Genomic DNA, 27229 nt, shown 5'->3' on the forward strand with positions numbered 1-27229 from the left:
TGTGATTCTTAATGGGGACACCCATTTACCACCCTGAACATCCCTCCACCACCAGCGTGCACTGATTGCAGTGTGTACCTTTTACAAAATGTCCCACAGTTACTCTGCCATCTCCTCTCTAACCCACTGCCAAGGACAAGGGGTGTAGGGGAATACCATCACCACGGAAAATGGTGCATAAGTTCCAATCCATCACCATTATCAAAGTTCAAAATGCATTTATGTCACCATATACTACCTTGAGATTCATTTTCTTGCAGCCATTTACAAGAAAATGAAGAAATTATTTATTTCTTTGGTGGAGAGTGGTATTCATTGTTGAGGAAGGCTTTGCCTACAGCCATCAGACTCCTGAACCAGTGTGGATAACTTCACTCCCCAGGGGTTCCCAGCCTTGTTATGCCACGGACCCCAGGTGGGGAACCCCTGGTCAGTCCATCAATAAGGCGAGTGAAATTATCCATGCTAGTTCACGAGCCTGCTGGTTGTGGGCAAAGCCCTCCCCACTACTGAACACATTTACAAGGAGTGCTACCATAAGAAAGCAGAAGCCGTCATTAAGAACCCCCACCATCCAGACTACCCCACCAGTCCTAATGCTGCCATTGGGAAGGAGACACAGGAGCCTTGGGGCCCACACCACCATGTTCAGGAACAGTATTCACCCTACAACCATCAGTGTGGGTAACTTCACTCACTCCAACTCTGAACTGATTCCACAGCCTATGGACTCACAGCCAAGGACTCTACAACTCATGTTCTCAGTATTATTTATTTATCATTTGAACAACCTATCCTCTTTTGGACATTAATTGTTTGTTCAATCTTTATGTGTACTATTTCATAAATTGTATTGTATTTCTGCCGAAGGGTCTCAACCCGAAAAGTCGACTTTACTCTTTTCCGTAGATGCTTGTGTGTTGCTTGGATTTCCAGCATCTGCTGATTTTCTCTTGTTTCTATTGTATTTCTCTGTAAATACCTGAAAGAAAATTAATCTCAGGATTGTATATGATAACATATACATATACTGTACATATAAGCTGTGCAGGAACAACTTCCTCCCCTCTGCCATCTGATTTCTGAATGGGCATTGAACCCATGAACACTACCTCACTACTTGTTTATTTCTATTTTTTGTTCAGTTAATTGAACTATTTACTATATATATACTTACCATTATTCACAGTTTTTTCTCTATTATTATGTATTGCATTGTACTGCTGCCACAAAGACAACACGTTTCATGACATGTGCGGATGATTAAATCTGATTCTGATTTTTTGATAATAAATTTTCTTTGATGTGACTGTGCTGGTTCTCGTCCCTGATTTGGAAACGTTTAATCATTCCATCACCGTCGCTGGGTCGAAGTCCTGGAGCTCCCTCCCAATAGCACTGTGAAGCACATTCAGCAGAAGGACTGTAGCGCTGGGGTGGAGATACGTCTCTACCAAAGGAGGTGTAAGGCACTCCTTCCTTCCACTAGCCTGCAGATCACCCTTGGGCAAGGTGTGGCACCTGCTTAGCACTCCCCCCCCCCCCCCCACCACTGGTCAGGGTCACATGAAGCCATGGGAGCAGGTGGGGCATATCACAAGCCCTGGTTATGCTCCCACTGTTGCCAGGCATTCAGTCTCTGAAGAGTGTTGATAATGGCTGAGGTCAGCCATCTTGTAAAGACAAGATGACAAACCACTTCTGTAGAAAAAATTGCCAAGAACAATCACAGTCATGGAAAGACCATGATTACCGACATCATACAACACGGCATTCCATGAAAAACACTGCACAGGATCGGAAAAAGCTGCAGAAAGTTGTAAACTCAGTCAGCTCCATCAGCATTGAGAACACCTTCAGAAGGCGATGCCTCAACAAGGCAGTATCCAACATTGTTGTGTATTTAATAATTCAATAATATTTGAGTAATCTTGTATATATACATTGCTTGATTAACCATTCTTGTTCCTTTAAATAATTCAATATGGTTTATGTACAAAAATGTGTGAATTTCATACGTCATCACGCTACCACGTGATACGTACGTGCCTCGCCTAAAGTAGAGGCAAAGTTAGACCCACATCTGAGACTCCTGTCTCTTCCTATGAACTAGTTTAATGTTCTGAAGTTACAAAACATACTAATCATTAAGGACCCCCATCACCCAAGACATGTCTGTTTCTCATTGCTAATATAAAGGAGGAGGTACAGGAGCCTGAAGACACACGCTCAATGTTCCAGGAACAAATTCTTCCCCTCCACCATCAGATTTCTAAATTGGCCATGAACCCTTGTTTTCTTTCTTTTTCTTTCTGTTTTTTTACCCTTTGCACTACTTGTTCAATTTAATTTATATATACTCTGTGTGTTTGTGTGTATTTTATCGTTATTTATATTTTTTTAATACAGTGCACTCTACTGCTGCAATACAACATATTTCACAACATATGCCAGTGATACTAAACCTGATTCTGGATTCAGCTTGACAGAAAAAAATATTGAAAACAGTTAAGTTAATTTTTTACTTGCATTTATCCATGAAAATCTGTGAGCAATGTGCCCCTAAGCTTGGTAAACAGTTTAGTCATATAGCCTTTCACAGCACAGAACTGCCACATTCTGTAAATTAGAGCAGTTCCCTGGTACAGTGGCAATCAATACACAATGTCCTTGTTCTTTTCCAAGCTGTGTACGTGAAAGTGTGCCAGTTCATCAGGCAGGAGGGAGGGAGGGAGACAGATGCAGATGTCCTAGACAAGGATAGTTTGTCAAGAATGTCCCTCCTGTTGCTTTACGTGGTAAATACATTCTCCAGAGGCCAAGGGTAGATCTGGTAGAAGTTCACAAGAATATGAGAGGTATCGATAGAGTGGAGGGCTGGTATCTTTTTCCTAGGGTTGTAATGTCTCATATTGATTCCTTGTACAGCCAGGGTGGTAATGGCAACAAGCTTCCACTACCTATTAAATGCTTCCAATGACTTGGGTCTCAAATAGCTTCAGACAACCAAGTCCACACCTGACCTTCATGTGTGGCTTAGCTACTAAGATCAGCAGAACAGTTTCTACTGACGGGAGAAGGGGCAAAAGTGGGTTACTGGCACCTTAAAACCAATTGCTTCAGGCAGATGGACTTATCTGCCATGGTTGGCAGCTCATCTAGAAGGAAATCTCTGACTTCAAAACTCTGCTGCCTTGCAGTGATACTCACTCAGGGGAAAGGCTTTGGGAGTAAACCCCGAGGGAAAAATCTGGAGCTGGAGTGCTTATGACAGTCTTACATGGAGTTCAATGCTGACTGGTGCCAAACTGCATTGGTCTCCATTGTTCATCAGATGCGTGGAGAGGGGCAGCTCGCTACGTGGGCAACAGCTTGCTGTCCATATCATGGCTTACATATCTAGACAGCTAGGACATAACATCCACAGTCAACCCTGACTAACAGAGGACTGAATAACAATGTTTAATATTAGAGAGCATGTACTTAAGGTGGGGGGGGGGGAGTTTTAATTACCCAGTGGGTATCAGGAATACACTGCCAGGGGTGGTAGTGGAGTTGTTGGCACATTATCTAAGAAAAGATGTGCTAGGACATCCCAGAAAAGAGGAAGAATTTCTTCAGCCAGAGGGTGATGAATCTGTGGAATTCATTGCCACAGTTGGCTATGTCATTGGGTATATTTGATAGATTCGTGATTCATAAGGGCATCAAAGGCAGGAGAAAGGGGCTAAGTGGGAAATAAATCAGGCATGATGAAATGGGGGAGCAGACTCAATGGGCTGAATGGCTGAATTCTGCTTCTATTTCTGATGGTCAAGTATGAAAGAGGTGTTAAAGAGGCTCTTAGATAGGCACATGAATTGCAGCGAATGGAGGGATATGGATGGTGTAGATAGAATGAATTAGTTTAGTTAGATATTTCATTGCTAATTCAATGAGTATGGTGGAACATCGTGGGCCTGTTACTGTGCAGTACTCTATTCTGTGCAGTGGGAGGAAGGGGGCAGGGGTGTTGCTGTAGGATCTCCATCTATGTACATCTCAAGTATCAGAAAGCAGGTGGTGACTACCAGCAGATCAAAAGGGGTCTCACTCTCTAGAGATCTCTAGCCAGTGTTCACCTCAAGGGCAGCTGGATAGTTCCAATGCCTAGGGGTCAGGGTTCTCACTCTCTGGACATCCCTAGCCAGTGTTCACCTCAAGTTACTGCTGGGGAGGGAGAGCTCCACTGGCTTCCACAGCATTAGCAGATTCACACTGTGAATTGAGGCCACTTGGTTCATTGAGACTGTACTGACCACATGTAGGAGCCGTCCATCATCCATTACAGTACTGCAGATGCTAGTTGTTCAAATACTTATCTATTAAAGGCAATAGGTGAACCTGCCTCCATTTCCCAGTAATACACCTTGTATGGTAACACCTTTATCTCACAATGTGTACAAAGGAGTTGGAGGAACTCAGCAGTATCCATGGAGAGAAATAAACGGTCGGTGTTTCACAGGGAGACCCTTCATCAGGGCTGGAAAGGAATGGGGCAGATATCAGAATAAGAAGGTGGGTGGGTGGGGGTTGTAGTAAAAAGCTGGGAGAGGATAGGTCAAAGATATAAAGGCCTGAAGCATTATTCCTTCAACCTTTGGACTCAATTTCAAAGACTCTTCATCTCATGTTCTCAATACTTATTGCTTATTTATTGATTATTGTTATTTCTTTCTTTTTGTATTTGCACAGTTGCTGTTAGTCTGTCTTTCATTGATTCTATTGTGTTTCTTTGTATTTTCTCTGAATGCCCGCAGGAAAATGAATCTCAGGGTAGTATATTTTGATAATGAATTTCCTTTGAACTTTGAACTTTTTAAATTTTGTAATCTGATAGGAGAGGAGCGTGGACCATGGGAGAAAGGGAAAGAGGAGGGGAATCAGAGGGAGGTGATGGGAAAGTGAGGAGAAGTGAAGGGGTACAATATTCCTTTATCTCACGCTAGCTTGGGTAGCTTTGCTGATCGATGGCATTCTCTGCGGTGGGACAGATTTGAACCTCCTCTCTATGATCTGCTCAAAAACTTCTCTAAACATTCCTGTCTTCCCCAGAGAGTGGCTCGCAGGACTGGACACAATGGTCCAGCTTTGGCATACTCATCCTCCCCGTCACTGACTGTTCGTGCTGCCTCAGGAAAGCAACTGATATGATCAAATGTTCCACCCATGTACAGAGATAGAGTGAAAGGTTTACGTATGCTATGACAAATCATTCCATACATAACGATAGAAGCTGCTCTTGACCCTGTTGGTACGTGTATTCTGGATTTTGTATCATCTACCCAAGGGCGGGTGGACAGAAGGAAGAATGTTTGGAGAGTAGAGTCCTTGACTATGTTTGTTGTTCTCCCAAGGCACAGGGAAGCGTAGATGAAATGAACGGAGAGCAGATTATTTTTCTGATGCACTCACAACTCGCTGCAGTTTCTTGTGGTCACGGGCACAGTATTTGCCACCCTAAGGAGGGATGCGTGGTGTACCATCTCTGCTGGAACTGCGATGGATCAGCCGGGCTCGTTGTCCGTCAGGTTAGGTTCTGTGAGGAAGGCTGTGGCTGGTCTGACCTGTGAGATCCCTCTCCCAATGTAGACATAGTCAGGGGATTGAGTTCAAGAGCTATGAGGTAAGGGTGCTATGGTAAAACCCTTGTTAGATCACACTTGAAATATTGAATCCAGTTCTAGTCACTTCATTATAGGAAGGATGTGGAAGCTTTAAAGAGGGTGCAGAGGAGACTTACCAGGATTAGAGAGCTTGGCTTAAGAGGAAAGGTTGAGTGGTCTGGGACTTTTCTCTTTGGACTGAAGAGAGATGGGAGGTGACAACGGACATGTAAAGGTGATAAGAGGCATGGATAGAGTGGACAGACAGAACCTTTTACCCAGGGCTACAATGGACAATACCTCACAACATGTATTTAACATGAGTGCAGAACGTTTAGCAGAGATGTCAGAGATAAGTTTTTTACACAGTGTGTAAAATGGGCTGCCAAGGGTGGTGGTAAGAGGCAGATACAATAGAGACATTTAAGAGGCTCTTAGATAGGCACATGGATGAAAGAGAAATGGAGGGTTATGGCTGTGTAGGATTGATCGCGAAGTAGGTTTATATAGGTCAGCACAGCATCATGGGCCAAATGGCCCGCACTGTGTTGTACTGTTCTGAGTTTCAATGTTTCTACCCAGTTATTGGCATTTCAGAATCAACCAGTGAGAAGCTGGGAGGTGATAGGTGGAAATAGTCAAGTGCTGAAGAAGAAGGAATCTGACAGGAAAGTATCTGAGGGGAGAAAGAGAGGAAGAAAGGGCACCAGGGGGAGGTGATGGGCAGCTGAGAAGAAGAAAAACTTGGACGTAAGAGATTCTCAAGATGCTGGAAATCGTGAGCGATACACAAAAAACTGGAGGAACTCAGCAGTTCAGTCAGCCTCTATGCAGGGAAATAAGGGTTGATGTTTTGGGCCGAGACCCTTCCTCAGGACTGGGTTAAAAATTGATTTAAAAACTTGTTTTAAAAAAAAGGACAGATAATTTTGTGTGCCAGTCACAAGGAAGTAACAACTATTCATTGCTACCTGATGTATATCATGTTTTTTTCAGTATTTTATTTTCCTCTGCAGTTTGTTGGAAGCTTCTTGTGGTGGAGTTCCACACAGCCTCCAGCACAAAGTTTACCGCAGTGAAATGCCTGCTACCGTGGCATGTTTGTTCACCATAAACAAACCCTTCACCCCAGCTGGGAGACACAGCCTGCTCTTTGAACCACACTTGTTGTTCCGCACCTGGCAGATGCCCTGGGTCGCACTGCAGGAAGGTTGAAGTATGTGGAAACTGATGGAGGTTTACTGAAATGCTCCCACAAAAAGGGCTTCAGTCCCATCTCTGAGCACGGTAGTCAACAGTCTCAGCACCATGACACCAAATCTATGACATCCACTCCTTGTGCTTTATTGTGGAGTATTGAACAACAGGCATACTAAAAATAACAAAATCAAAATTATCAATAATTAGCAGGAGACACTGAAATAGAAACATAGAAAACCTACAGCACAATACAGGCCCTTCGGCCCATAATGCTGTGCCGAACATGTACGTACTTTAGAAATTACTAGGCTTGCCCATAGCCCTCTATTTTTATAAGATCCATGTACCTATCCAAAAGTCTCTTAAAAGACCCTATTGTATCCACTGCCACCGGCAATCCATTCCACGGCCTCACCACTCCCTGCATAAAAAATTTACCCCTGACATCTCCTCTTTACCTACTTCCAAGCACCTTAAAACTGTGCCCTCTCATGCTAGCCATTAAAGGCCTTTAAAAAAGCCTCTGACTATTCACATGATCAATGCCTCTTGGCATCTAATACACCTCTATCTGGTCATCTCTTATCCTTAGTTGCTCTAAGGAGAAAAGGCCGAGTTCACTCAACCTATTCTGATAAGTCATGCTCCCCAATCCAGGCGATATCCTTGTAAATCTCCTCTGCACTCTTTCTATAGTTTCTACATCCTGTAGGTGGTATTGTACTCAATGAACACAGTTTTTGTACTGTGTCATGTAACACCATGGTCCTGAAAAACATTGTCTCATTTTTACTATGTACTGTACCAGCAGTTATGGTCGAAATGACAATAAAAGTGACTTGACTTGACTTGACTTGAATGAAGAAGGTTGTCAAAAATTGCTAGTGGATCTTGATTTGCTGGGTAAGTGGGCCAAGGAATGGCCTATAGAGCTTAATGAGGGTAAGTTTGAGGTGTTGCACTTTGGAAAGTCACATCCAGATAGGACTTTCACAGAAAATGACAGGGCCCTGATAAACATTGTGGAATGGAGGGACCTTAGCATACAAGTACACAGTGTCCTGAAAGTGGAGTCACTGGTAGGTGGTGAAGAAGGTATTAGGTATGCTGGCCTTCATCAATCAGGGCTTTGAGTATGAAAGTTGGGAGGTCATGGTGCACCTCCAAGAGGACCGCTCTTTGTAGGGTCACCCATGCCAAAAAGGTCAAAGGGTAGAGGCTAGACTAAGAGTGGTCCACCAGTCCTCCAGGTTCAGGGGTTCAACTCAGGGCTAACAACCCTGACTGGTAAAACATAACTGTTACTGAACCAGGAATGAAAAATCCTTCTACGCCTGAGCAGGACGGTATTTCAGAGCCTCCACCTGGGATTTGCATGATTGACAGGAAGGAAAACCAAGAGGAAGCTACTGACATGAGGAAGGAAGCCTTGAACTCCACCAGAGATGGAGGACCTTCATTGCTGCCCTAAACACCGGCGACACAATGGGAAGTAAGTAAGTCATGGTGCAATTGTACACGATATGGTGAGGCTACACTTAGAGCAGGGATACCCAATCTGTTTTATGCCATGGATCAATACCATTAAGCAAGTACCCCAAGTTGGGAACCCCTAATTTAGAGTATTGTGTTTAGGCTTGATCACCTTGGAAAGGTGTTACTAAACTGGAAAAAGTGCAGAAAAGATTTACAAAGATGTTACCAGAACATGAGAGACTGAGTTATAGGGAGATGTTGGACTCTATTCCTTGAAGTGTAGAAGGCTGAGGTGATCTGAAAGAGGTGCATAAAATCATGAGGAGTATAGATCATGCGAATGTACACAGTCTGTTTTCCAGGATTGTGAAATCAAACTAGATGACTTAGGTTTAAGGTGAGGGGGGAAAGATCTAATAGAAAATTCAGGGGCAACTTTTTGCTCAAAGGATGGCATCTACATGGTTGAGACATTAACAACTTTGAAAGACAGTTGGACAGGTATTGGAAAGATATATAGGGTTATAGGCCAAAAGTAGAAAAAAATGGGACTCTGTAAATGGGGCATTTTGGTCAGCATAGACTAGTTGGGATGAAAGGCCTGTTTCTGATCAAATACACTTAGTGTCTGCTTCATTAGGTACATGTGCACACTTGCACGTTTATGTAAATATCTAATTAGCCTATTATTTGACAGTAATTCAATAAGGTTGTTATATCCAGGGGTGGTAATGGGGATAAGCTCTCACTACCTATTAAATGCTCCCAATGGCGTGCACCTCAAATAGCCTCTGACAAGCAAGTCCAACTCCTGGCCTTCACGTGTAGCTTACCTAAACATTTCTTCAGACAGAAGAAGGAGCAAAGGCAGGTTACTAGCACCATAAAACCAGTCGCTTCGGGCAGATGGGGCTTGTCAGCCATGGTTGACAGCTCATCTAGGAGAAGGAATACTCTGATTTCAAACCTCCACTGCTTTGCAGCGACACCCAGTCATTGGGAAGGTTTGGGAGTAAACCCCGAAGGAAAAATCCAGAGCTGGAGTCCCTAAGGCAGTCCTATACTGAGCTCAATGCTGACAGGCAACTCCTGCGATGCCTCTGCTACCAAACTGTATCGGTCTCTGCCGTTCCTTTAGATTAATCAGATGCATGGAAATGGAGAGCTTGCTACACGGGCAACAGCTTGCTCTCCATATCGTACTGTCCGGGCTTGGGTATCTAGACAGCTAGGACCCGATATCCATGGTCAGCTCTGACCGACAGAGGCCCTCTCCTCACCTCACAATGTGTAAACTCATGCAGGCATGGTCAAGAGGTTCAGTTGTTGTTCAGACCAAACATCAAAATGAGGAAGAATGTGAGCTAATAGACTTTGACACTGGAATGATGGTTGGTGGCAGACAGGGTGGTTTGAGTATCTAAGAAACTGCTGATCTCTTGAGATTTTCATACCCAACAAGCTCTAGGACTTGCAGAAAATGGTGCAAAAAACAAAATAAAGCATCCAGTAGTTCTGTGGGCAAAAATGCCCTGTTAATGAGAGAGGCCAGAGGAGATTGGTCAGTCCGGTTCAAACTGACAGGAAGGAATCAGTAACTCAAGGAACTCTGTGTTACAGCAGTGGTGTGCATAAGAGCATCTCTGAATGCACATCACATTGAACCTTGAAGTGGATGGGCTACAGCAGCAGAAGATCACACCAAGCTTCACTCCTGTACGTAATAAAATGGACACTGACTGTATACAGTATCTAAACCTGGTATATAGCATTAGATCTTCTATTTATAAAAGGACCTGCTTCCTGAATTTTTATTTTCAACTTCATATTCTTAGATAGTAGAGATGTATTTAATTTAGTTTTACCACTATATTTGTTCCTAGCCCAGAGAAAGCAGGATTACACATCTCAGTGAAAGTGTGGAGAAGTAGGTGAAAGTTCACACATATCTGAAGTGAAACAAGATCCTACTGTGAATTTCCATTCCCAACTAGTGACAAGTAAATAAACTCATTCACCCCTCATCGCTGACAAACCACCTCTTGCACAACAATGCAGATAAATGTTTTCATCCTGTTTTTCACCTGGTCCTGAGACCCTAGCCTCTTCCACAGAAAACCCCTCCCAAATCCATAGCCAGCAGTTTGGACTTTATCCGAACATTGTTCCAATAACCAGTAAAACACTGATGTCTTTTTACTTTGATGAAGAGAGATTCAGACAACCACACCAGGATTCTGGAAAATTTCTCACACGGATCACTGAATGGAAACAATGGCATCACAAGTGACATTTACTGAGACTGAAAGAATAGAATCAGATCTATTATCACTGCTTTGTATGATATGAAATTTGTCGTTTGGAGGCAACAGTACAAGGCAAAGGCATAAAATTGCTATACTTTGTAAAAGACCATAAGTCTCCCAAGGACCTTCCTAGTATGGCAACTTCACACATTTCTGCCCCCTGACACTTTCGAATTTCCGGCATACTGCTAGTGTCTTCCACTGTGAAGACTGATGTAAAATACTTATTCAGTTCATCCATTATTTCCTTGTTCCCCATTACTACCTCTCCAGCATCATTTTCCAGAGGTCCAATATCTATTCTCACCTCTCTTTTACACTTCATACATCTGATGAAAAAGTAAATAAGTAGTGTAATAAAAAGGGAATAATGAGATGATACACACAAAATACTGCAGGAACTCGTCAGGTCAGGCAGCTTCTATGTAGAGGAATAAACAGTCAAGGTTTCTGAGTCGTCTGAATTCAGCTTTCTGGACGTCGTTGTTGACCAAAATCTCAACTGGTCCTTTGAATGAAGACTTGGGTCAGAATCAGGTTTCATATCACTGGCATATGTTGTGAGATTTGTTGTTTTTACATTGCGATACATAATAATAACAAAACTATAAATTACAATAAGAAATATATATATAGTATATATATATATATATATATAAAATTCAGTAAGTTGTGCAAAAAGAGAGCAAGAAAAAAGAAAGAAGAAATAATGTTGTAGTGTTCATGAGTTTATCGTCCATTAAGGAATCTGATGGCAGTGGAGAAGAAGCTGTTCTTAAAATATTGAGTGTATGTCTTTGGGCTCCCTAATGGTAGCAATGAGAAGAGGGCATGTCCTGGGTGTTGGGGGTCCTTAAGGACGGATTCTGCCTTTTTGAAGAATGGCCTTTTGAAAATGTCCTCGATGCTGGGGAGGCTAGTGCCCATGATGGAAATGGCTGTCTTTGCAACTTTTTCTGATTCTGTGCAGCGGCACCTCCGTATCACTTGGTGATGCAACCAGTTAGAATGCTCTCCACGGTACATCCATAGAACTTTGTGAGTGTCTTTGGTGACATATCAAATCTTCTCAAACTCATAATGAAATATAGCCACTGTCGTGCCTTCTTTGTAATTGTGTCAGTATGTTGGGCCCTGGATAGATCCTCGGAGATGCTGATACCCAGTGAGGTGAGGACAAGAAGAACTCAGATCTTGCTCTGACCAGGACAGAGGAGAGGTGTGGGAATTAGATGAAGTGGGTCAATGGCTGACTATCCCAATGGCAAACTGTGGGATAGGGGAATACCAGCTGAACATTTCACAGCTAATGACAACTTCGCAATGCACCACAAATCAATCATTTGTAAATCTTTTCCACTCTTCATGGCGAAACAGGATTTCAGTCTGTTAACTCTAAACGTGCATTGCTACTGCCTCTGCAATCAAAATGGGTTTGAAAAGTAGAAAATGTCTGGCTTTCACTGTGAACACCAATTCAAACACCTGCCTACCACGTGGGTGTGTGTGATCCCATGGCCTTGTGTTAGAGTCATTATTCCCTCTAATTTGCGGGGGTGCACGGTTGTGCAGTGACTGAAATGCTCCTGTGTACGTACCCTTTGTTGCCGCGCAGCTGGGATTGAACGCAGCTAGAAAAAGTTTACGAAACTTGAAAGATTTCCTTTGTTGTATGTGGTTTTTCAAATTTCATTCTAAATATTCATAGTATACATATTGAACAAAAGAAATTAGTGTTGCGCAGTTTTCAGGCCATGTAAAAATTTCCTCCTCAGAGCAATAGTTGGTCTGCGCAGTTGTAGAAAAAGATAAGTGGGAACGTTGCTTAAAACAGAGAACTGACAAGAGACGTCTTTACCCAAGAGGGTGGGGAGAGTGTGGCACTCTGTCTGCCAGAGAGTGGTTGAGCTGAATGGTGTTGATGTCTTTAAGAGGAGACTGGATGAGCATCCGAAAAAAAATTTGTCTTATGAGCTGGGGCTTTTCTCTTCGAAGTGAAGAAGGATGAGAGGTGACTTGACAGACATGTACAAGATAGAGCTAGTGGAGAACCAGAGACTTCTACCCAGCCATAACTTTAAGGTGATTGGGGGAAAGTATATGGGGGGGGAGGGGAGGTGAGAGGCAGGTTTTTCACTCTGAGAGTGGTGGGTGCATGGAACACTGTGCTGGAAGTGATAGTAAATGTAGATAGATCAGCGGTATTTAAGAAATTTTTAGATAGGCACATGGATGATAGAAAAATGGAGGGCTATATGGGAGGGAGGAGTTAGATTGATCTTCGAGCAGGTTAAACGGTCGGCACAAAATCAAGGGCTGAAGGGCCTGTTCTGTGCTGTAATATTCTGTGGTTCTAAGGGTAACAGAGTGAAGGGAATAGGGGGTTACACCAATACATCTAGATGTGAGGAAAGAGGGGAGGAGACCGAAGTGGAATATAAATGCAAGTACAGACTAGTTGGGCTGAAGGGTCTAGTTCTGTAACCTTGTTGCGATCTTGGGAATACAGTCACAAACCTGGAAACAGAAAGCTCCTACCAGCAGAAATGTGATGCTGGAAACATGCACTGACTTGGCGATCATAACTGAGGTATGATCCTCTCTCTCCCCACAGTGCCACGTCACAAAGTTTGAGGAGAAAGGTCACTTCAAGTGGGACAAGTAACATCAAAACAAGCAACCTGTTTGGAAAAGCTTGATCTGTGGTTCTCGTCTAAAAATAGATTTCAACTTTATCATCAACAGATGTATCCAAGAGAAATGGTCCAGGGTCCCTCTCTGTAAGGTGCCAAATAACACAATGTCAAAGTGAGTTAAGGGCATCTTCATTGCTTTTGCCCCTTAAATCCAGAATCATTTATACCAAATAAATGCAAGTCTTTCTGCAATACTTGTTTAATTTATAAATTATGTTTATATGTACATTCAGTGGTCACTTTATTAGTTACCTCCTGTGTTTAATAAATTGGCTCCTGAGTGTGTGTTTGTGGTATTTTGCTGCTATAGTCGATTCATATCAAGGTTTAATATGTCGTGCATTCAGAGTTGCTCTACTGCACACCACTGTTGTAATGCGTGTCAGCTTGAACCAATCTGGCGGCTCGCCTCTCACCAATCTCACTCACGGCATTTTTGCACTGGGTGTTTTCTTTTTAATTTTTTGCACCATTGTCTGTGAACTCTAGAAGCTGTGGTGTGTAAAAATCCCAGGAGATCAGCATTAACAAGCGTGTATACAGGTGTATTTAATAAAGTGGCCTTTGAGTGTAGATTAATGTATCAAAAAGACAGGTAGGTAGGCAGACGGAGTGGGATGGCTCTGCTGATAAAAATCAAATCCTTAGAAAGAGGTGATATGTTGTGTATAGAGTTAAGAAACTGCAAGGGTAAAAAGACCCTAATGGGAGTTATGTGCAGCTCTCTAAATAGGTAGCCAGAATATGAGATACAAATTACAACAGAAGATAGAAAAGGTATGTAAAAAGGACAATGTAATGTTGTGATACTCATGGGAGATTTCAATATGCAAGTAGATTGGGAAAATCCAGTTGGTTTGGGATCCCAAGTGAGGGAATTTGTAGAATGGCTTTTTAGAGCAACTGGTGACTAGAAGAAAGGCAATTTTGCATTGGGTGTTGTGTAATGAACCAGATTTGATTAGGAAGTTTAAGGTAAAGGAATCCTTAGGAGGCAGTGATTATAATGTGATAGAATTCAGCCTGCAGTTTGAAAGGGAGAAGATAAGGTCAGATGTATTGGTATGTTACATTGGAGTGAAGGGAATTTCAGAAGCATGAGGGAGAAGCTGCCCAATGTTGATTGGAAGGGAACACTAGCAGGGATGATGGCAGAACAGCAATGGCTAGAGATTCTGTGTGTAGTTTGGAAGGCACATTTGGATTTGGATGCATACCAAAGATGAAGAAGTATTTGGAAGGCAAGATGAGGCAACCATGGCTGATAACTGAAGATAAAGACAGCATGAAAGTAAAAGAGGGCATATAATACAGCAAAAATTAGTGGGAAGTTAGAGGATTGGAAAGCTTTTAAAAACCAACAGAGGCAACTAAGAAGAAATGTAGAGAGAAAAGATGAAATCTGAAGGTAAGCTAGCCAAAAAGATTATTTTTTTCAGATATATAAATATCAAAAGAGAGGCACGAGTGGATATTGGACCACTAGAAAATGATGGTGGAGAGGTAGTAAAGGGGGACAACCAAATGGCAGGAGAACATAAAAAGTACTTCTCATCAGTCTTCACTGTGGAAGACACCATGGGTATACCCAAAATTTGAGAGTGTCGCGGGGTAGAAGTGAGTGTAGTTGCTATCACTAAGGAGAAGGTGCTTGGGAAGCTGAATGGTCTGAAGTTCTGGTGAATGAGTCACCTGGAGCAGATGAACTACACCCCAAGATATTGAAAGAGGTAGCTGAAGAGACTGTGGAGACATTAGTAATTATCTTTCAAGAATCAGTAGATTCTGGAATGGTTCTGGAGGACTGGAAAATTGCAAATGTCACTCCACTCTTCAAGAAGGGAGAGAGGCAGAAGAAAGGAAATTATAGGCCACCAGGCCTGACTTCAATGGTTGGAAAGATGTTGGAGTCCATTATTAAGGATGAGGTTTCAAGGTACATGATAAAGCAGGCCAAAGTCAGCAATGTTTACTTAAGGGGAGTTAACAATTCTTTGATGAAATACCAAGCAGATTAGACAAAGGAGAGTCAGTGGATATTGTTTACTTGCATTTTCAGGCCTTTGACAAGGTGCTGTGAGTGAGCCTGCTTAACGAGATTAGAGTCAATGGTGTTACAGGAAGGATACTAACATGGATGGAAGATTGGCTTACTGACAGGGGCAAAGAGATGGAATAAAAGGGGCATTTACTGGTTGCCTGCTGATGATTGGTGCTGTACATCAGGGGTTGGTATTGAGACAGTTTCTTTTCATATTATATGTCAATGATTTGAATGACAGAATTGGTGGCTCTTTGGCCAAGTTTGCATTGGTCAGACTGCACTTGGAGTATTGTGTGAAGTCTTCGTACCTTACCTAAGAAAAGATGTGGTGGCATTGGACAGAGACCAAAGGAGGTTCATGAGAATGATTCAAAGAATGAAAGGGTTAATGTATGGAGAGCATTTGATATCTCTAGACCTGTACTTACTGGAGTTTAGAAGATGAAGGGGATATAATTGAAATCTGTTGAAGATTTAAAGACCTAGATAGAGTGGATGTGGAGAGGGTGTTTCCATTAGTGAGGAAATCTAGGACCAGAGGGCACAGCCTTAGAATATAGTGACACCCATTTAGGACAGAGATGAGAAAGAATTCCTGTAGCTGGAAGATAGTGAATCTGTGGACTTCATTGCTATAGGCAGCTGTAGAGGCCAAGTCATTGGATGTATTTAAAGCTGAAGTTGATAGGTTCTTGATTAGTCAGGGCATCAAAGGTTACAGGGAGAAGGCAGGAGAATGGGGTTCAGAGGGATGATTAATCAGCCATGATGGAATGATGGAGCAAACTTGATGAGTCAAGTGGCCTAATTCTTATGGACTTATGGTCTGATAACACCCTACAGCACCAGCAATCAGAGTTCAATTCCCGCTGCTGACTATAAGGAGTTTGTACACTCTCCCCATGACTGTGTGGATTCCCTCTGGGAGTTCCATGTTCTTCCCACAGTCCAAAGACATATTGGTTAGGGTTAGTGAGCTGTGGTGTGCTAGGTTGGCACAGGACACATGGCGATAGTTGTAGCTTGTCCCTAACACATTCTTAGATTGTGTTGGTCATTGACGCAGAATGATGAGTTGCAATGCATGTTTCGATGTCCTTGTGGTAAATAAAGCTAACCTTTACAAAGCTGGAGAGTCAGGCCTTGCAGGGATGCAAGGGGAGCTCATCTGGGGATTTGACGCTTCACGTGGGCAAGACAAGACAGAATGTACCCCTGCCACTGTCCACCCTACTGAGCAATTGACATTGTACTCAGTCTCAGTCTGTTTGTCCATTTTTGTGTGCAGTTTTTCACTGATTCTATTGTATTTCTCTGTACTGCTGTGAATCATCATCACTACGTGCCCTGTTGTATGATGTGAGCAATCACGGTTTTCCCATGACCATGATTGTTCTTGGCAAATGTTTCTACAGAAGTGGTTTGCCATTGCCTTCTTCTAGGCAGTGTCTTTACAAGACGGGTGACCCCAGCCATTATCAATACTCTTCAGAGATTGTCTGCCTGGTGTCAGTGGTCACATAACCAGGACTTGTGATCTGCACCAGTTGCTCATACGACCATCCACCACCTGCTCCCATGGCTTCACGTGACCCTGATCGGGGGCTAAGCAGGTGCTACACCTTGCCCAATGGTGACCTGCAGGCTAGCAGATGGAAGGAGCACCTTACACCTCCTTTGGTGCAGATACATCTCTATTGTGAATGCCTGCAGGAAAAGGAATCTCAGGGTAGTGTATCCACACTTTGATAATAAGTTTCTTGGAACTCCCATAACAGTGTATCCCTGTCCTGAGTTACTGGATGTAAGGGAATAAACACATTCAGAAAAAAGGTGGCCTGTGATGTCGTGGCATCCACACCAGACTTCGAGGCACATTGTTCTGGGTACACTCCTTACATGCTTTCCATCAGTGCTAGGTTGAGCATTGAGCTAGCAACTTAGCCTTGTAAAAAAAACAGACACAAATGCTAAATGAAATAGCAAGGTTGCTGCCTGATGCACCACAAGGCATGGAGAGGAAGAACAACATTCAGAAAAGTAACTTGCCTGTTCTTGCATAAATATAGAGGAAGTAACTTTGAATGACACAATTTGAATCACGACAGACTTCAACTCTGACACAAATACATTTGTGATACTTTGATTTCAATTTGCCCAGCACCATACTTTCTCATCTGAAACAGGAAGACTGGATCCCCAGTGATTTCTGCAGATTGTTATCTTCTATGAGTTGTTTGCAATCCAGAACAACCTTATCTTTGTCAATCCCAAACCATTCTAACTGATAAGTAGGTACTTTGACCCCCCTCACCTTTCACCTAGTTTCCTCATTTGTAAACTATTTTGAGTCAGGGTGGACAATCACAAAAAAAATTAAGCAACTTGAAGCTTGTATTTCTGTTGCCAAACCCAATTCCAGTAAGTGATATGTGCCTTTATCTAGAGTGCCAGTAAATGTACACTGGGTGAATGTGCAGCCAGTGGCAGACCTTCTCGTCTTTGTGATACTACAGCTACTGCAAACTCTTCGAGGGATGCCCGTCCTGAAGAAATTTAAATCTTTCTGACCCTGTCTCACTGCTCCCCCTCTGTGATTTCTGCTGCCCTCCAACTCTTTGACCATGTGCTCCCTCAGCCATGGTCACACTACCACGGCCATGTATCCTTCCTGGGAACTTGTCTTTGCTGCCATCTTGTGCCACCTGGCTTCCAGATCTGTTTTCAGGGTTCTCGGTTTGGAGTCCTGACGAAGGGTCTCGGCCTGAGATGTCGACTGCTTACACTTGTCCGTGGGTGCTGTCTAGCCTGCTGAGTTCCTCCAGCGATTTGTGTGTGCCATTTCACAAGGTACCTTCTCTAGCTGATAAAGTGGCCAAGGAGTGTATGTTTGTGACCTTCTGCTGCTGTAGCCCACCCACTTCAAGGTTCAAAATGTTGTGCATTCAGAGATGCTCTTCTGCACACCACTGTTGTAACACATGGTTATTTGTCAGTTTGAACCAGTCTGGCTATGCTCCTCTGACCTCTCTCATTAACAAGACGTTTTCACCCACAGAACTACCACCCACTGGATTTTTTGTTTTGTTTATCAGATCATTTTCTGTAAACTCTAGAGACCGTGTGCGTGAAAATCGCCGGAGACCAGCAGTTTCTGAGATACCCAAACCACCCTGCCTGGCACCAACAAACATTCCAGGGTCAAGGTCACTCAGATCACATTTCTTCCCCATTCTGATGTTTGGTCTGAACCACAAGTGAACCCTTTGACCAAGCCTGCATGCTTTTAATGCATCGAGTCGCTGCCACGTGATTGGCTGATTCGATACTTGCATTCACGGGCAGGTGGATAGGTGTACTTGTATCATGGCCACTGATTGTAGAGTCTGTCCAACTACCTCACTGCACTTTGGTTGACGGGCAATACTCAGCCCAATGGAGGAGTCATATGTCAGGTGGAGGCAGCTGGGATCAACCGTCCCTGGGGTAGTAGGCTTCCCCCTCTACGTAAGGGATATATTTATATATTTATTGAGATAGAGTGCAAACTGGGCCCTTCCTGGCCTTCGAGCCATGCCACCCAGCAATCCCATCCCAACTTAATCCTAGCCTAATCCGGGACAATTTATAATATCCAATTGACCTACCAACTGGTACGTCTTTGGACTGTGGGAGGAAACTGGAGCACCCGGAGGAAATCCACGCGGGAGACCATCCAAACTCCTTACAGGCAGCACCAGGAACTGAACCTGTCGCTTGTACTCTAAAGCGTTGTGCTAACCACTATGCTACCCTGCCAGACGTAGGAGTACTTTTAAAAAGTAAATTAGGAGGAAACAGGGGATAATTAAATACTCTGGGCAGATAAGGTAACAAAGCATACACTAAAACCTAAAAGATTCTATAGTACACTAAGAGCAAAAGGATTCCTGGGAAAAGAGTAGATTCCCTTAAGGTAATTGATGTGTGGAGCCGCAGGAAATGGGAGGTTCTGATGTTGTGTGAATTGAGGGGAAGGGAACAGTGTTCTCCTGAAGCATGTCAACAGGGGTTCAATTCCGACACTGGTTTTAAGGAGTTTGTATGTTCTCCCCTTCACCCTATGGGTTTCCTCCAGTGTTCTGGTTTCCTCCCACAGTCCAAAGACGTACGTGTTAGCAGGTTAATTGGTCACACGGGTGTAATAGGGCAGTGCGGATTTGGTAGATTTTCTGGGTTACTGGATATTATTCTGATTAATACCAAAACCCGCCTTTACATTTTTTACATATTAGAAAGTAGTGACACAGTAGTGTAGCAGTTAGGGCCTTGCTGTTACAGCTGGGAGCGTTCCAGAATTCAGGGTTCAATTCTGGCTTCCTCTGTAAGGAGCTTGTACATTCCTCCCCAAGAATATTTGTCTTTCCTCTGGGTGCTCTGGTTTACTCCCACAGTTAGTAGGCTAATTGGTCATTGGTAAATTGTCCTGTGATTATGATTATTACTGCCAATTACACTGCTGGCATTTAGGACAGAAATGAAGGTCCTCCAATTCTGGTGGTGTCCAGGGCTTCCTTCGTCATGGCTGTTGCTTCATCTCGATTTTCACTACTGTCCGTCATACTGTCCCGAATGGAGACTCTGAAAGGCCATTGCACTCAGATACAGAAGGATCCTTCATTGCTGTTTCCATAACAATTTTGTTTCACCAGTCAGGGTTGTTAGCCTTGAGCTGAACCCCCCGCCCCCCCGCCAAACCTGGAGGACCAGTGGACCACTCTTAGTCTGTCCTCTACCCTTTGACCTGTTTGACATGGGTGACCCCACCAAGAGCCAAAGCATAAAGCTCTGACTCCGGCCAGCATAGTTCACTGGGTCATTGAGGCATGCAAGCCTCCAAACCCAATGACAAGGCTGTGGTCCTCTTGAAGGTGTCCTGTGATTAGGATATAGTTAAATAGGTGGGTTTCTGAGTGTATGGCTCGTTGGGCCAGAAGGGCTTGTTCTGTGCTCAATCTCTAAAACAAATAAATAAAAATTATGAACGAATCGCTGTTGGTGATCTTGAGACTCATTAACAACACACACACAAAATTTTCATCAGGACTGGGTCTCAGCACGAAACGTCAACTATTTATTCCTCTTTGTAGATGTTGCCTGACCTGTTGAATTCCTCCAGCATTTTGTGTGTGTTGCTCTGGATTTCCAGCATTTGCACAACCTCTTGTGTTTATTAAGGTAAATGATTCCCCTGGGTGTGACTCGGTGTATCCTCAGATGTTGTGAGAAACAACGGAGAAGATGGTAAACACAAGAGATGCTAGAAATCCAGAATACATCAGAAGAGAACATCCTCACTGTGCATGTTATGTACAAACATGAAAAAGTGTTCTGGGATCATCTGTCTGTCTTCAGCCCATTGCCCCAGCTGGGGCATAGACCCTAACTGCAGCTCTTCAGAGATCCCAGTCCTGGGCCAGTCTTCCAAATTGTCCCAGGTGTAGCCCATTTCACATCTTCTAGGCAAAGATCCTTCCTAACTGAGGGATGAGGTCTATGGAGCTTCTGTTGGCATTTCTGTAGCACTGGGCTTTTACGGGATGGTGTTGCTAGCCCCATGTCCACCCCCATGTCCACCCCTCCTCTTTGGCAGCTGGGCTCGGGACCGTCCATGGCGGAGTTTATAGACAATAGGTGCAGAAGTAGACCATTCGGCCCTTCGAGCCTGCACCACCATTCTGAGATCATGGCTGATCATCTACTATCAATACGCAGTTCCTGTCTTGTCCCCATATCCCTTGATTCCCCTATCCATAAGATACCTATCTAGCTCCTTCTTGAAAGCATCCAGAGAATGGGCCTCCACTGTCTTCCGAGACAGTGCATTCCAGACCCCCACAACTCTCTGGGAGAAGAAGTTTTTCCTTAACTCTGTCCTAAATGACCTACCCCTTATTCTTAAACCATGCCTTCTGGTACTGGACTCTCCCAGCATCTGGAACATATTTCCTGCCTCTATCTTGTCCAATCCCTTAATAATCTTATATGTTGCAATCAGATCCCCTCTCAATCTCCTTAATTCCAGTGTGTACAAGCCCAGTCTCTCTAACCTCTTTGCGTAAGACAATCCGGACATCCCAGGAATTAACCTCGTGAATCTATGCTGCACTTCCTCTACAGCCAGGATGTTCTTCCTTAACCTTGGAGACCAAAACTGTACATAATACTCCAGGTGTGGTCTCACCAGGGCCCTGTACAAATGCAAAAGGATTTCCTTGCTCTTGTACTCAATTCCCTTTGTAATAAAGGCCAACATTCCATTAGCCTTCTTCACTGCCTGCTGCACTTGCTTATTCACCTTCAGTGACTGATGAACAAGGACTCCTAGATCTCTTTGTATTTCTCCCTTACCTAACTCTACACCGTTCAGATAATAATCTGCCTTCCTGTTCTTACTCCCAAAGTGGATAACCTCATACTTATTCACATTAAACGTCATCTGCCAAGTATCTGCCCACTCACCCAGCCTATCCAAGTCACCCTGAATTCTCCTAACATCCTCATCACATGTCACACTGCCACTCAGCTTAGTATCATCGGCAAACTTGCTGATGTTATTCTCAATGCCTTCATCTAAATCGTTGATGTAAATCGTAAACAGCTGTGGTCCCAATACCGAGCCCTGTGGCACCCCACTGGTCACCACCTGCCATTCTGAGAAACACCCATTCACCGCTACCCTTTGCTTTCTATCTGCCAACCAGTTTTCTATCCATGTCAATATCTTCCCCCCAATGCCATGAGCTCTGATTTTACCCACCAATCTCCTATGTGGGACCTTATCAAATGCCTTCTGAAAATCGAGGTACACTACATCCACTGGATCTCCCTTGTCTAACTTCCTGGTTACATCCTTGAAAAACTCCAATAGATTAGTCAAGCATGATTTGCCCTTGGTAAATCCATGCTGGCTCGGCCCCAATCCTATCACTGCTATCTAGATATGCCACTATTTCATCTTTAATAATGGACTCTACCATCTTCCCCACTACTGATGTTAGGCTGACAGGTCGATAGTTCTCTGTTTTCTCCCTCCCTCCTTTCTTAAAAAGTGGGATAACATTAGCCATTCTCCAATCCTCAGGAACTGATCCTGAATCTAAGAAACATTGGAAAAAGTTTAGGTGACTCATGCTTAAGTGACTGGATTTGCAACACTGACTCATCGGTGAGGTGGCTATGTCTGTCAGTCTAGCCTCAATCAGCTGGCGGTAAAGTTCAGCTGCACCATTTCATCTACAGGTCTTGGCAAAACTGAACAGTGAAGAAGTACGCAGGGTGTGAAATACCAGCCCTGGGGGAAGCAAAATTATAAACCAGAGTTGCCAAGGAATTTGAATCAGAATCAGGTTTATTATCACTGACATGTTGTAAACTTCGTTGTTTTGCAGCAGCAGTACAGTGCGAGACGTAATAAAAACATCACTATGTTACAATATCATCATCATTATGTGCCGTTTGTATGACATAGGCAATCAAATGATCGTGATTATGCGCTCGGCAAGTTTTCCTACAGAAGTGGTTTGCCATTGCCTTCTTCTGGGCAGTGTCTTTACAAGACGGGTGACCCCAGCCATTGCCAATACGCTTCAGAGATTGTCTGCCTGGTGTCAGTGGTCGCATAACCAGGACTTGAGATCTGCACCGGCTGCTCATACGACCATCCACCACCTGCTCCCTTGGCTTCATGTGACGTGATCGGGGGGATAAGCAGGTGCTACATCTTGCCCAAGGGGGACCTGAAGGCTAGTGGAGGGAAGGAGTGCCTTACACCTCTTTTGGTAGAAATGTATCTCCACCCTGACACCCAAGTTACAATAAGAAATATATAAAATAAAAAGAAAAGCAAAATAGTGAGCTCACATTAATGGACCATTCAGAAATCTGATAGTGGAGCTGTTCCTAAACTTTGAGTGTGTGATTAGTGATGGCTGCCGGCTTGTTGAGGGATCACCATTTGAAGTCGTCCTTTGCTGGGGGGAGTCTTGAACCCATGATGGCGCTGACAGAGTCCACTGTCCTCCGCAGCCTCTTTCAATCCTGCGCATTGGAGCCTCCACACCAGGCCGTGTTACAACCAGGGAGATTTCCCTCCATCATACATCTGGAGAAATTAGCAAGCGTCTTCGGTGATGCACCAAATCTCCTCAAACTCATAACGAGGTCTCGCCATGGGGATGAAGTGGTGTCGATATTTCAGGCTATTGTGGAGAGCTGCTTAAGGAAAACAGGAGTGAGTGAGACAGTGAAGATTAATTCTGCCTCCCCGTGTTGTGTGTTCAATCTGATCCTCACTCTCTGGACTGAGCCTAAGTTGGCTCAGATGTAGCTGCAGCTCAGCCCCGCATCTTCCATTTTCTTTCCTCTTTGTCTGCTCACTTTCACCAGATTTATCCTGGTCTAAACGGAGGTATTACGCCAGATGAAATCCATTCTTCTAGCAAGCAGATAGCCATATCTTACAAGTATGCTTTCAGGTTTCTGCGGTAACTTTTCCCAGACGGGTTTTAACACCTGACTATTGCCTCATCGAACAGGGAGGGGAGGGTGGCAGCGTGTTTACTTATGAGATAAGTATTAACCTGACCCATATCCGGGGAGCTTGTCTGGACAGATTAATCAGAATGTGATCAGCAGTAAATGATCAAAATGATTCAGATTTGGGCTTATTTATCACACGTGCGTCAAAACAAACAGCGAAATGCTTCGCTAGTGTTAACAACTAACATACTCTAAGGACGCACTGGGGCCAGTCTACAAGTGTTGCCACATATTCAGTGCCAACCTAGTTTACCCACAATGCTTGGCAGAACAACATAATACAACAATGAAACAACTACAGCAAAACAAGACCCATTGCTCCCTCCCAACCAGATCCAGCTAACCGTGGTGCCAATTTTCCTTGCCCAGTCCATATCTCTCCAAGCCCTGCCCCAAGTGCTTCTTAAATGATACTATTGCACCTGATCAGCCACTTCCTCTGGCAGCTCGTTCCCAATACTCACCCTCCTCTGGGTGAAACGCTGTTCCTCAGGTCCTTTCTCAACCTTTCACTTCTCAGCCTAAATCCATGCCCCCCCCCCTGTTTTAGACTCCCTACCCTAGAGAAAATACTGTTACCATCAAACTTAACCCTGCCTCTCATAACTTTAAACCTTTCTATAAGGTTGCTTCTCATTTTTCTACATTCTAAGGAGTAAATTCCTGGTCTGGCCAATCGCTTCCTAAAACTCAGGCTCTCTAGTCCTGGTAACTTCCTCGTTAATCTTTTCTGAACTCTTTTCCAGTTTAAACACATCTTTCCTACAACATGGCAACCAAAACTGTACTCCAAGTGCAGCCTCACCAGCTGCAGCCTAAACTCTCTTTCTTTACCTAATGCTTGGTCTGATAAAGGCCAGTGAGCTAAACACCGTTTTCACCACTCTGTCTACCTGCCACACGGTTTTAAACAAACTTTTTACTTGTATTCCTAGGCCCTTGTGTTCCATTATACGATTTGTTCATAGTACTAATCCTATACTAGTTTGACTTTCCAGGATTGTCACCTCACAATTATCTGTATCGAAATCCATTTCCCATTCCTTGCCCATAACCGATTAAGATCCATTTTCATCTGAAAATTCATCTTTACTTCCGGTGAGGTTTGGTCCGACATGGCTGGAAATCCCAGTGAGGAAGACGGGATAGGGACACACATCCAGTAGAACAGCGCAGAAACAGGCCCCTTGGCCTACCACATCCTTACCAACCATCGTGCCTATCTCAGCTGATCCCATCTGTCCCTGCATGGTCGGGAATCCCTTTGAAATAATAAACTAATTTTAAAAATATAACATTGTTTCCTTTCAGATTATAAACATGTTTATTAGAATCTCAGTTCTAACTAGTTTAGGTAAAGTTGCCCTGGACCCTGTGTTCCGGTGGATTCTGTGCACTTCGACCTCTTGAGGTCAAGTATGCAGATGGCAGAATGGAGCCTAATCTCCCAAAACCCAGTGGAGTGATTGCTTTCTTAGAGTATTGTTTAGGCTGGGTTTGTGGGATGGAGATGAGTTGACCTTGAGTATTCTGTTCAGATCCTGACCTGGGACTGGTCACCTCACTATAGGCAGGCTGTGGAAGCTTTAGAGAGGGTGCTGAGGAGATTTACCAGGATGCTGCCTGGATTAGAGAGCATGGATTATGAGGATGGGTGAGCGAGCTACGGCTCTTCTCTTTGGAGTGAAAGAAGATGAGAGGTGACTTGACAGAGATGTGCTAGAAAAGAGGCATACTGTAGATCAAGTGGACAGGCAGATACGTTCTCCTAGGACAGGCGGCTAATACAAGAGGGCATTATTTTAAGGTGATTGAAGGAAAGTATAGTGGGATATCAGAGATAGTTTTTTTACACAGAGAACAGTGGGTACATGGAATACACAGATGGGGGGGGGGTGTGGTGCAGGCAGATACATTAGAACAGAGAACACTGAAATCTACAGCACATTACAGGCCCTTCAGCCCACAATGTTGTGCTGACCATGTAACTGACTCAGGAAACTGTCTAGAATTTCCCTACTGCATAATCCTCTATTTTTCTAAGCTCCATGTACCTATCTAAGAGTCTCTTAAAAGACCCTATTGTATCTGCCTCTACCATTGTCACCGGCAGTGCATTCCACACACCCACCACTCTCTGTGTGAAAAAATTAACCCCAACATCCCCTTTGTACCTGTTTCCAAACACCTTAAAACTGTGCCCCCTCGTGCAAGCCCCCTGGGAAAAAGCCTCTGACTATCCACAAGATCAATGCCTCTCATCATCTTATACACCTCTATCAAGTCACCTCTCTTCCTCCGTCACTCCAAGGAGAAAAGGCCGAGTTCACTCAACCTATTCTCATAAGGCATGCTCTCCAATCCAGGCAACATCCTTGTAAATCTCCTCTGTACCCTTTCAGTAGGTGCATATAAGAGAGTCTTTCTCTGGTTTTCTCCTCTCTCTCTCTCCCCCACCACTCTTTTTCCAGAGCACCAGATCAGAAAGCTGGATGGACCAAGAAGGAGGTAGATGTCAGGGTCAGTAAAAACAGGCAGGAGGAAAGTAATAGATAGGACTGGATGGATGGTTTGAAGTGTGTGTATTTTAATGGGTAAACATGGAGAGAGGGCATAATTTCACAGGAGATGTGAGGGACAGGTTTTGTACAGAGAGTGGCTGGGTGCCTGGAATGTGCCGTCTTCTCATCTCTCTCTTCTCTTTCCAATCTCTCTGTCTCTATTGCAGACACACATTGATGTACGTATATCAATATAAGGGTCATGTTATACGAATCTTTTATCTGTCTTCCGTCCACTGCTTTCTCTGGGAGAATTTCCCCACTGCTCAGGTTAAACCTCGGCAGTAGTTACCCGTCTACGCCGGCTGTCGGAGCCCCACCTGAGGTGTGTCATCTGTTGTACTTGAGGCTGAGGCGTGCGGATCTGTTGTTACAGGCCTGCCATTCCCGGAACAGAGAGCACATTTAATCCTGAACACACAATCATCAAACACGGCCCAAGCAGCCCCGGTCGGAGCCCTGACGTGAATATTCTGATGCCCGTGTGTTAGCAAGCTGCCTTATCCTCGGCGTTCCTGCTGAGTTCCTTCGTCACCCCGGTCGTCAAACACCCTTCTCTGTAAAGAAAAAACATTTGATCAAAACCCTTTGTTTAAAAGCTCCCCGAGCACTGCTTGGAGTCAAAGTTCAAAGTAAATTTATTATCAAAATACGTATATGTTACCATAAGCTACCTTCCATTCATTTTCTTCAGAATCAGATTTAATATCACCGACATATG

General features: G+C 43.9%; 1 protein-coding gene across 1 annotated transcript in view; it reads left to right on the forward strand.

The window, feature by feature from the left end:
- Positions 1-27229, forward strand: part of LOC140717373 (laminin subunit beta-3-like) — a 142692-nt gene that overhangs the window by 67116 nt on the left and 48347 nt on the right. The window lies entirely within an intron of this gene.

Source organism: Hemitrygon akajei, chromosome 27 (assembly GCF_048418815.1).
Source record: "Hemitrygon akajei chromosome 27, sHemAka1.3, whole genome shotgun sequence".
NCBI classification, from domain to species: domain Eukaryota; kingdom Metazoa; phylum Chordata; class Chondrichthyes; order Myliobatiformes; family Dasyatidae; genus Hemitrygon; species Hemitrygon akajei.